General features: G+C 36.3%; 1 non-coding gene across 1 annotated transcript; it reads right to left on the bottom strand.

Annotated features, from left to right (window-relative positions):
* Nucleotides 1-8,826: 8,826 nt before the first annotated feature.
* Nucleotides 8,827-8,962, bottom strand: LOC129034407 (U8 small nucleolar RNA). The gene has a single exon (XR_008501885.1). It is a non-coding gene; the product is annotated as a U8 small nucleolar RNA (small nucleolar RNA).
* Nucleotides 8,963-12,329: the final 3,367 nt, after the last annotated feature.

Here is a 12,329-nt window from a genome sequence, read left to right as displayed (position 1 = left end):
TCCTTAAGCTGATAAGCAACTTCAGCAAAGTCTCAGGATACAAAATCAATGTGCAAAAATCACAAGCATTCTTGTACACCAATAACAGACAAACAGAGAGCCAAATCATGAGTGAACTTCCATTCACAATTGCTTCAAAGAGAGTAAAATACTTAGGAATCCAACTTACAAGGGACGTGAAGGACCTCTTCAAGGAGAAATATAAACCACTGATCAAGGAAATAAAAGAGGATACAAACAAATGGAAGAACATTCCATGTTCATGGGTAGGAAGAATCAATATCGTGAAAATGGCCATACTGCCCAAGGTAATTTATAGATTCAATGCCATCCCCATCAAGCTACCAATGACTTTCTTCACGGAATTGGAAAAAACTACTTTAAAGTTCATATGGAACAAAAAAAGAGCCTGCATCACCAAGTCAATCCTAAGCCAAAAGAACAAAGCTGGAGACATCACGCTACCTGACTTCAAACTATACTACAAGGCTACAGTAACCAAAACAGCATGGTACTGGTACAAAAACAGAGATATAGATCAATGGAACAGAACAGAGCCCTCAGAAATAACGCCGCATATCCACAACTATCTGATCTTTGACAAACCTGAGAAAAACAAGCAATGGGGAAAGGATTCCCTATTTAATAAATGGTGCTGGGAAAACTGGCTAGCCATAAGTAGAAAGCTGAAACTGGATCCCTTCTTTACACCTTATACAAAAATTAATTCAAGATGGATTAAAGACTTAAACGTTAGATCTAAAACCATAAAAACCCCAGAAGAAAACCTAGGTATTACCGTTCAGGACATAGGCATGGGCAAGGACTTCATGTCTAAAACACCAAAAGCAATGGCAACAAAAGCCAAAATAGACAAATGGGATCTAATTAAACTAAAGAGCTTCTGCACAGCAAAAGAAACTACCATCAGAGTGAACAGGCAACCTACAGAATGGGAGAAAATTTTTGCAACCTACTCATCTGACAAAGGGCTAATATCCAGAATCTACAATGAACTCAAACAAATTTACAAGAAAAAAACAAACAACCCCATCAAAAAGTGGGCAAAGGATATGAACAGACACTTCTCAAAAGAAGATATTTATGCAGCCAAAAGACACATGAAAAAATGCTCACCATCACTGGCCATCAGAGAAATGCAAATCAAAACCACAATGAGATACCATCTCACACCAGTTAGAATGGCAATCATTAAAAAGTCAGGAAACAACAGGTGCTGGAGAGGATGTGGAGAAATAGGAACACTTTTACACTGTTGGTGGGACTGTAAACTAGTTCAACCATTGTGGAAGTCAGTGTGGCGATTCCTCAGGGATCTAGAACTAGAAATACCATTTGACCCAGCCATCCCATTACTGGATATATACCCAAAGGACTATAAATCATGCTGCTATAAAGACACATGCACACGTATGTTTATTGCGGCACTATTCACAATAGCAAAGACTTGGAACCAACCCAAATGTCCAACAATGATAGACTGGATTAAGAAAATGTGGCACATATACACCATGGAATACTATGCAGCCATAAAAAAATGATGAGTTCATGTCCTTTGTAGGGACATGGATGAAATTGGAAATCGTCATTCTCAGTAAACTATTGCAAGAACAAAAAACCAAACACCTCATGTTCTCACTCATAGATGGGAATTGAACAATGAGAACACATGGACACAGGAAGGGGAACATCACACTCTGGGGACTGTTGTGGGGTGGGGGGAGGGGGGAGGGACAGCATTAGGAGATATACCTAATGCTAAATGATGAGTTAATGGGTGCAGCACACCAGCATGGCACATGTATACATATGTAACTAACCTGCACATTGTGCACATGTACCCTAAAACTTAAAGTATAATAATAATAAAAATTAAAAAAAAATAAATTAATTAAAAAAAAAGGAGTTTAAACTACATGAAAGTTTTACCCACAAGCATTGATCTCATTTACATTTACTCAATCTATTCACTTTTAGCAGTTTATCTAGGTTACTAGTGAGAACCAAGACATTATGTAAAGCTACATATCATTGCAAACTATTTTTCTGTTAAGTATTTTCAGAGCTTGTGAATATCAGGTATTCAGCCAAGCAAGAACCTTCAAGTTAAACTTGGGCATTTTTGCTGATAACTCAGAAAAATTCAGCTGTTTCCATTAAACCAACAATATCAATCTTGCTTATTAAAAAAAATCACCCAAACAAAGATCATTTTGTTTTTGGCTGGGTTTACAGTCTTATAACCTTCATGTCAAACCCTGACACCATAAAGTATCTAGCAGAAGCAAATATAAAATGTATCTATTAGCAAACTCAGACAAAAATGTATGCTGACACTTTTGAAGATGTATTTTTATTTTACCAGTAATTTTAAAGCCAGTTTATTTACCAAAGGTTATTGAATTTATATAAACTTGGAAAGCATTTGAACTTATTTATGAGTACTCATTTATTTATAAGTTAATGTGGTGGAATGCTAGATACAACACACAACATAATACATGTACATACACATAAACACATTTAAACATGTATGCACATATGCAAAGATCCAATGGCTTTCACCTTGGAATTCTAGCCATGGGACAGCATCATAAACTCATTATATTACAAAAGACAGCTGGATTCAAATTATTTTTTATAAAATTGGGACCTGTTCACATGGCTAAACTTTATTTGCCCTGATAGGTAATCCAAAGAAAGCTGTGGATCAAAATTTTGGGTAAAGCAGTTTCCATGGCAGTTTGATTTTTAAAAACCTCTTTTGTCCTTTTTTTTTCTTCAGTTTGAAATGAATTTCATTGTTTACATTTTAGCTAGAACTGACTGAACTGTATAAGAAAAACAAAATCCCCAAATAACCTTGAATTAGTGTTACCATAAACAGTGAGTTTTATTTCCACACTAGCAACTTAAAAATAGCAGATTCAAAGCAGGCAGAAAGAGAGAGAAATAGAAAGTGTTAGAAGATTCTGCTTAACTTTATAGTTGTGGGTTAACCATTTGAGCTCTGATTTTTTTTTTTTTTTGTAATTTGCCCCTCAGTTTTCAAATGTACCCAAGAAGGGTCCATGATATGTAACAAGCTGGAGTCCTAGAAAACCTGATATGCCTTTGACCCTCTGCGGGATTTTCTACTCTTTCTCCCTTTCCTGCTCTAATGATTTCTTGGTAGCTAGCCTTATTGCAACAACAGTGCATTTACTATCTTTATTGTACTTTAATATCTTAGCTTCTTGCAATAGGTGCTCAGTCTCTACCAGTGTTTTCCAAGTGTCCCCATACTTATGTGGTGGCACACAAAGTTTGAACAGTTGGGCTAGTCCACCTCATATGCACATTGGCAACTCTGAGATTTCCTCCATAGATACTCGTTCCTGACTCACCATTTGGTCTCTCAGATCCTGTTCACAATGCCAACTGTAATGAGCAAAACCTGGAATCATATTTAAAAAACCATCCCCCAAACTGGGAGGGAGACAAGGGGCCAAAAAGGAGATAGCAGTGAAGTGGAATAGAATTGAATACAGAATCTGAGCTCTGGCCCTACTGTGTGAATACCTGAAAAATACCCATCTCTCTAAAATGGGATTTTCTTATTTGTAACAAGGAAAAGTTTGGTTAATAGAGATCCACAATAATAAATTTAACAGAGGAAACCAGGATTAAACATAGTCTCTTATTTTATCAGAAAAAAATGGCCAGCCATACTATTTATCTATAGTAACTGATTTTAAACATACTTAGGCTTATTTCTTAAAATCTAACCCTCTGCCATTTCTTAAAATATTAAATGATTTGTGAAAACCTATTCCTCCCCTTCAACCTTACTTATATGAAATCTAAAACCTAGGTTGACCTTGGAGATTATCTATTGGATCAGATCCAATTCAATGGAGTGCCAAATTTAATTTATGATTTTTGTTGGAGAGTGTACATAAAATGAATTTGGGAGCGTAATTCTAAATGTTTAGGTCTATCAAACAGATCTTTTTTAAAAGAGAAGCATTGGTAAAATCATTTTATCTTTCTAGATTCTAAAAATATACTATTGAATACATAAGGCATACACTATACCTGTTTCTGTTAAAGTTACTAGATGCTTGATTTGTTTGAACAAAGTGACAGGTAGTAATCCATCATAGTCTCTTCATTTACAAAAAAAAATTATCAGATGTTATCCGGTGACTTAAATCTGCTGGGTGAACATCTTTCTTTGGTCTCAGGTGAAGCTGTAAATCTTCATACATGAGTTTTTTTCTTCTCTAAACACATGTATAGCTGTTTAGTTGAATCACAGAAGCTGAGAACTGAAAGATCTTATGAATGACTTCACTGTAACCCCTCATTGTAGCATGTGCCTCATCCTACAATTAATTAGGTTATACCACTCATTGGTATAATTTATACACACATCAGGTTTGAAAGACCTGAAGCTTGAACTAATATTTTCACTCCTAGTAATCACTTTTCTTTCACATCATCTGATGCATAGAAGATACTCTAATAATATCTACTGGCTAAATGAATGGGTCATTGTGGCAAAATACTTTAACATCACAGGTTATTTTTACATGGTAATGAATATAAAGGTAAGATAACCAAACTGAGAATAAGGAGGTTTCAGTTTGAACTCAAGCCTAGCGACTTTTGAAATCATTTCAGCTCTATGGGTCTTCATTTCTTTGTCTCTAAGATGAAGTACCATAGAATTTTAAAATAGTTTTTTCCTGTTTCTCTGGAAAATGACTTTGGCAGTTTGATAGGAATAGTGTTGAATCTGTAAATTTTGGGGGACAGTATGGCCATTTTAATGATATTGATTCTTCCAATTCATGAGCATGGAATGTTTTTCCATTTATTTGTGTTGTCTCTGATTTCTTTCAGCAGTGTTTTGTAGTTCTTCTTATAGATATCTTTCACCTCCTTGGTTAAATATGTTCTTAGGTATTTCAGTTTTTTTGTGTGGCTACTGTAAATGGGATTTTGTTCTCGATTTGACTCTCAACTTGAATGTTATTGATGTATAGAAATGCTACTGATTTTTATACATTGATTTTGTATCCTGAAACTTTACTAAAGGCATTTATCAGTTATAGGAGCCTTTTGGTGGAGTCTTTAGGGATTTCTAGGTATAGAATCATATCATCAGTGAAAAGAGATAGTTTGACTTCTTCCTTTCCTATTTGGATTCATTTTATTTCTTTCTGTTTCCTGATTGCACTGGCTAGAACTTCCAGTACTATATTGAATAGGAGGGGTGGGAGAGGGCATCTTGTTCTTGTTCCAGTTATCAAGGGGAATGGTTCCAGCTTTTGCTTGTTCAGTATGATGCTGGCTGTGGGTTTTTCATAGATGGCTCCTATTATTTTGAGATATGTTCCTTTTATGCCTAGTCTGTTGAGGGTTTTTATTATCAAGAGATTTTGGATTTTATTGTATGCTTTTGCTGCATCTATTGAGATAATCATATGGCTTTTTCTTTTAATTCTGTTTATGTGGTAAATTACATTTATTGATTGCATATGTTGAACCAGCTGTACATCCCAGGAATAAAGCCTACTTGATCAGGGTGTGTTAACTTTTTGGTGTGCTACCGGATTTGGTTTGCTAGTATTTTGTTGAGGAATTTTGCATCTATGTTCATCAGGAATATTAGCCTGAAGCTTTCTTATTTCATTGTGTCTGTGCCAGATTTTGGTATCAGGCTGATGCTGGTTTCATAAAATGAGTTAGAGAGGAGCCCCTCCTCCTCAATTTTTTTTGGAATAGTTTCAGTAAGATTGATAACAGTTCTTTGTATATCTGATAGAATTTGTCTGGGACTCCATCTGGTCCAGGATGTTAACAAAGCTGGAGGCATTACACTACCTGACTTCAAATTATGCTATAAGGCTATAGTAAGCAAAACATTATGGTACTGGCACAAAAAAAGACACCTAGACCAATGGAACAGAATAAAAAACCTAGAAATAAAGCCGAACACCTGCAACCATCTGATCTTTGAAAAAGCCAACACAAATAATCAATGGGGAAAGGACTCCCTATTCAATAAGTGGTGCTGGGATAGCTGGCTAGCCATATGCAGAAAAATGAAACTAGATGCCTACCTTTCACCATATACAAAAATTAACTCAAGATGGATTAAATATTTAAAAATAAGACCTCAAGCTATAAAAATCCTAGAAGAAAACCTAGGAATACCCTTCTCTATATCAGCCTTGGCAAATAATTTTTGGCGAAGCCCCCGAAAGCAATTGCAACAAAACCAAAAATTGACAAGTAGAACCTAATGAAAGTAAATAGCTTCTGCACAGCAAAAGAACTTTTGACAGAGTAAACAAACGACCTACTGAATGGAAGAAAATATTTGCAAACTCTGCCTCTAATAAAGGGCTAATATTTAGAATCTATAGGAACTTAAACAAATCAACAATCAAAAACAACCCTATTAAAAATGGGCAAAGGACATGAACACACTTCTCAAAAGAAGACACACAATGCCAATAAGCATATGAAAAAATGTTTAACATCACTAATCACGAGAGAAATGAAAATCAAAACTGCAATGAGATACCATCTCACACCAGTCAGAATGGCTATCATTAAACAGTCAAAAAACAACAGATGCTGGTGAGGCTGCAGAGGAAAGGGAACACTTATACGCTGTCAGTGGGAATGTAAATTAGTTCAGCCACTATGGAAAGCAGTTTGGAGATTTCTCAAAGAACTGAAAACTGAACCACCATTCAACTCAGCAATCCCCTTCCAGGTTATATACCCAAAAGAAAATAAGTTATTCTACCAAAGAGGCACATGCATGCATATGTTCGTTGCAGCACCATTCATAGTAGTAAAGACATGGAATCAACCTAGGTGCCCATCACCAGTGGCTGGGATAAAGAAAATATGGCACATACGTACCATGAAATAGTATGTAGCTGTAAAAAAGAATGAAATCCCATCCTTTGCAGCAACATGAATGCAGCTGAAGGCCATTATCCTAAGCAAATTGACACAGGAACAGAAAACCAAATATTGCATGTTCTCACTCATAAGTTAGAGCTAAACATTGGGCACTCAGGGACATAAAGATGGGACCAATAGACACTCTGGACTACTTGAAGGGTGAGGGAGATGGGTTGAAAAACTGCCTATTGGGTACTGTTCTCAGTATTTGGGTGATGGGATCAATCATACCCCAAACCTCAGAATCATGCAATATGGTCATGCATATGACCAGGTAACAAACCTGCACATGTACCCTCTGTTTCTAAAATAAAAGTTGAAATCATTAAAAAATAAAATAAAATGAAGTTATTGGCCTTTATATTTACCAAGATTCTTTTATTTGAAACATGTATATTATTGAAAGTTAAAGACTATGAGTGCATTTTTATTTCATATGTTAATTTGCAAGTAGAATTAATGGTAGGTGTGAATTTTGTAATCTCATTATTGGGCTCATATCGTACTTTCACATTTTTAGCAAGTAACATTGAGATTGATCTGAGACTTGAAACAAGTACTCTCAATATTTGAGAAAATATTTTCATGTAAAATGCTGACTAGGACCATTTTAATATGAAGTTTTGTCTCTAATAATTCAAAATATGCTATTGATTAGTTTTAAAATTTCAGACTAGCAAAGTCAGGACTGAACATATCAAGGTATCAAATACTTTACTGTCAGTCTACCTCATACTTCTAACTCCACCTCTGGCTTTGTCTGACATCAGGGTCAGACTCTTACTGACATTTGTGAAGGATAGAAAGTGGCTTCATTAGAATCTTCAAAGGAAACCAGAGTAAAGTAAGAGACAAAGGGGTTCCTTAGAGAACAGAATTACCACAACAAATGAAAGAGTCTGTCACAATGGGAAGAGAGAATTGATGTAGGGGACAAATGTGAGGCTGCTTTTAAATTTACACAGCTCAGACTTCTGTGGTCACTTATGACCCTGGAAAAGAGATAGTTATGTGCCGAAGTTAAAAGCACTTTATTACTATGAGCCCAAACATTTCTGCTGTCAGATTCCTTCTCCCTTCTCATGGAAGGGATGAAAATGTGGACATCATTTCTCTACCAGTCAGAGAGAGGTGAGGACTGGAGGTCAAGATTGGGTTAACACCAAGGTATTGGTGACCAGAATAAAGTATCAGGTGGTGTTTATGACAGGAACTTGGAGGCAGGTAGGATGTCATCCCAAGCATCAGAATTTGAGAAGATAGACACTCCAAAGGATGTCAAAGGCCATTGACACCATGTGGGTTCTATGCCAAGCAGAATTAGCTAAGAGGAATGTAAAGTGCCAGAGCATAAGGATAGCAGACAGAGGAAGCTGTGGAAATTCTATGTGAGATAGTCCCCATCCACTTTGGAGTATCTAAGAGACATCAGAAAAGATGGAAGCCTTGCCATTTCGTAGATGAGAACTATTAATCTAGTGGCATTGGCAAAAAGGATTGAAGTAGCTATACTTAAGATCCACGAGCAGGTTGTAACTAGAGAGTCACTTGAGTTAAACTATATTTTATACAATGAATTTTAAAAATCCTACTAATTTGGTTGATAAGATCATCATTTATGTAGAAAAAAACCTATAATTAACCAAAATTGGAAGAGCAGTTTATTTCATATTACAGACGTAATTGACTATTTCACAGTTTGTAGCTTTGTTCCATATTTCAAAACCTGGGGTCCCAGGTTAATCAAAGGGTCATCAGGTGCTCCTTGCGACTATTGATCACCCACATCCCATATTTTAGCCATAAACCTCTAATATATATATTTTTTCAGGAAGAATAACATAGGAATAATCAGGATATTGTAAGTCATGATTACACAGAGACTTTAATCATGTATCATGTGAACTCCAATTATCATGTTCTAATCTGCCCTTCAGAAGGAGAAACAGATAAGGATTATTCCACCTGACCATAACTCCAAGATATCGTTATGGTATCTTTGTTACATTTATTCCTGCTCTTTGTCTTGATTTTCTTTATTTAGTTTGGCAAGCTTCTGCTCTTTGGCTATCTTGCTGCCATCTCCCTGTGAACAGATCAAGGGTTTTACACAGACATTGGATATGTGCTATGGATAAGTTTGCTTTGTGTTCTTGTCTTCTTATTTAACCATTTAACAGAAGGGCCTCTTCAGGGCTACATGTGCAGCTTTGAAAGAGTTTAATTTACTTACATTCATTTTGAAGTTCTGAAAAATTACTATTGTGCTCATTTGATTTTTTTCTCTATAGGGTTCTCCCCTTCTTTTGTGTTTAGAGGAAAGATAAATTGAAGGAATATAGAGGGAAGGGGAAGAAACCATTTCTTTTTATTTTTTTATTTTATTTTTATTTTTATTATTTTATTTTATTATTATTATACTTTAAGTTTTAGGGTACTTGTGCACAACGTGCAGGTTTGTTACATATGTATACATGTGCCATGTTGGTGTGCCGCACACATTAACTCGTGATTTAGCATTAGGTATATCTCCTAATGCTATCCCTCCCCCTTCCCCCCACCCCACAACAGTCCCTGGTGTGTGATCTTCCCCTTCCTGTGTCCATGTGTTCTCATTGTTCAATTCCCACCTATGAGTGAGAACATGTGGTGTTTGGTTTTTTGTCCTTGGGATAGTTTGCTGAGAATGATGGTTTCCAGCTTCATCCATGTCCCTACAAAGGACAGGAACTCATCATTTTTTATGGCTGCATAGTATTCCATGGTGTATATGTGCCACATTTTCTTAATCCAGTCTAACATTGTTGGACATTTGGGTTGGTTCCAAGTCTTTGCTATTGTGAATAGTGCCGCAATAAACATACGTGTGCATGTGTCTTTATAGCAGCATGATTTATAATCCTTTGGGTATATACCCAGTAATGGGATGGCTGGGTCAAATGGTATTTCTATTTCTAGATCCCTGAGGAATCACCACACCGACTTCCACAATGGTTGAACTAGTTTACAGTCCCACCAACAGTGTAAAAGTGTTCCTATTTCTCCACATCCTCTCCAGCACCTGTTGTTTCCTTACTTTTTAATGATTGCCATTCTAACTGGTGTGAGATGGTATCTCATTGTGGTTTTGATTTGCATTTCTCTGATGGCCAGTGATGATGAGCATTTTTTCATGTGTTTTTTGGCTGCATAAATGTCTTCTTTTGAGAAGTGTCTGTTCATATCCTTTGCCCACTTTTTGATGGGTTTGTTTGTTTTTTTCTTGTAAATTTGTTTGAGTTCATTGTAGATTCTGGATATTAGCCCTTTGTCAGATGAGTAGGTTGCAAAAATTTTCTCCCATTCTGTAGTTTGCCTGTTCACTCTGATGGTAGTTTCTTTTGCTGTGCAGAAGCTCTTTAGTTTAATTAGATCCCATTAGTCAATTTTGGCTTTTGTTGCCATTGCTTTTGGTGTTTTAGACATGAAGTCCTTGCCCATGCCTATGTCCTGAATGGTATTGCCTAGGTTTTCTTCTAGGGTTTTTATGGTTTTAGGTCTAACATTTAAGTCTTTAATCCATCATGAATTAATTTTTGTATAAGGTGTAAGGAAGGGATCCAGTTTCAGCTTTCTACTTATGGGTAGCCAGTTTTCCCAGAACCATTTATTAAATAGTTGCTTGTTTTTGTCAGGTTTGTCGAAGATCAGATAGTTGTAGATATGCGGCATTATTCCTGAGGGCTCTGTTCTGTTCCATTGGTCTATATCTGTGTTTTAGTACCAGTACCATGCTGTTTTGGTTACTGTAGCCTTGTAGTATAGTTTGAAGTCAGATAGCGTGATGCCTCCAGCTTTGTTCTTTTGGCTTAGGATTGACTTGGCAATGGGGGCTCTTTTTTGGTTCCATATGAACTTTAAAGTAGTTTTTTCCAATTCTGTGAAGAAAGTCATTGGTAGCTTGATGGGAATGGCATTGAATCTATAAATTACCTTGGGCAGTATGGCCATTTTCACGATATTGATTCTTCCTACCCATGAGCATGGAATGTTCTTCCATTTGTTTGTATCTTCTTTTATTTCATTGAGCAGTGGTTTGTAGTTCTCCTTGAAGAGGTCCTTCACATAGGTATTGATGGGACTTATCTGAAAATAATAAGAGCTATCTGTGACAAACCCACCGCCAATATCATACGGAATGGACAAAAACTGGAAGCATTCCCTTTGAAAACTGGCACAAGACAGGGATGCCCTCTCTCACCACTCCTATTCAACATAGTGTTGGAAGTTCTGGCCAGGGCAATCAGGCAGGAGAAGGAAATAAAGGGCATTCAGTTAGGAAAAGAGGAAGTCAAATTGTCCCTGTTTGCAGATGACATGACTGTATATCTAGAAAATCCCATCGTCCCAGCCCAAAATCTCCTTAAGCTGATAAGCAACTTCAGCAAAGTCTCAGGATACAAAATCAATGTGCAAAAATCACAAGCATTCTTATACACCAATAACAGACAAACAGAGAGCCAAATCATGAGTGAACTCCTATTCACAATTGCTTCAAAGAGAATAAAATACCTAGGAAACCATTTCTTTTTAAATTTCCATTTGAGAATTTAAGAAGAAACATCAAAGAAACTAATTCTACATTTTAATAAAAATGAACAGATTCAGCTCATGGTGAAAAAATAATACGTAAAAATACATTTGAGTTTTAACTTCAAAGTAGAAGTTAAAGGGGTTACTAAATGGTTCCAACTTTTTTTTGTAGCTAGGTTTGACAAATATTTTAGGGGTTTTTAATAGGGGGTTACTAAATGGTTCCAACTTTTTTGGTAGGTAGATTTGACAAATATTTATTGAGGGATTCCTCTGGCCTTCAGATGCAATAAAATAAAATCACAGAACATCCCTGGGGATTATTATTTAATCTCACTTTTAAGATGAAGAAACTAAGGTAAAATTTAGTAAGGCTAGTAAGTGGCAGAATCAGGATTAGAGCTCAGGCTTACACATTACTCTTCCATTGTGCCCCAAACCAATGCTTCTCTGTTTTGTGTTGCTACAACATACTACTACACACTAAATAATTTATAGGCAGAAATGTATTAGCTTAGGGTTCTAGAGGCTGGGAAGTCCAAGATCGTCTGGCAAGGGAATTATTGCTGTATCATCCCATGACAGAAGCACAAAGAGAGGGCACATGAGAGAAAAAGGGGCCAAAATTATCCTTTTGTAAGGAAACCATTCCTGTGATAACTCACCCACCACTCATCCATTCATGAGGGTAAAGCCTTCATGGTCTAACCACCACTAATCATTAGGCCTTATCTTCCAACAATGTTATAATGAGGATTAAGCTTCCA

This window comes from Pongo pygmaeus, chromosome 2 (genome assembly GCF_028885625.2).
Source record: "Pongo pygmaeus isolate AG05252 chromosome 2, NHGRI_mPonPyg2-v2.0_pri, whole genome shotgun sequence".
Taxonomy (NCBI): Eukaryota; Metazoa; Chordata; class Mammalia; order Primates; family Hominidae; genus Pongo; species Pongo pygmaeus.
The sequence above is the reverse complement of the archived record's forward strand: the minus strand, read 5'-3'. Positions and strand labels throughout refer to the sequence as shown.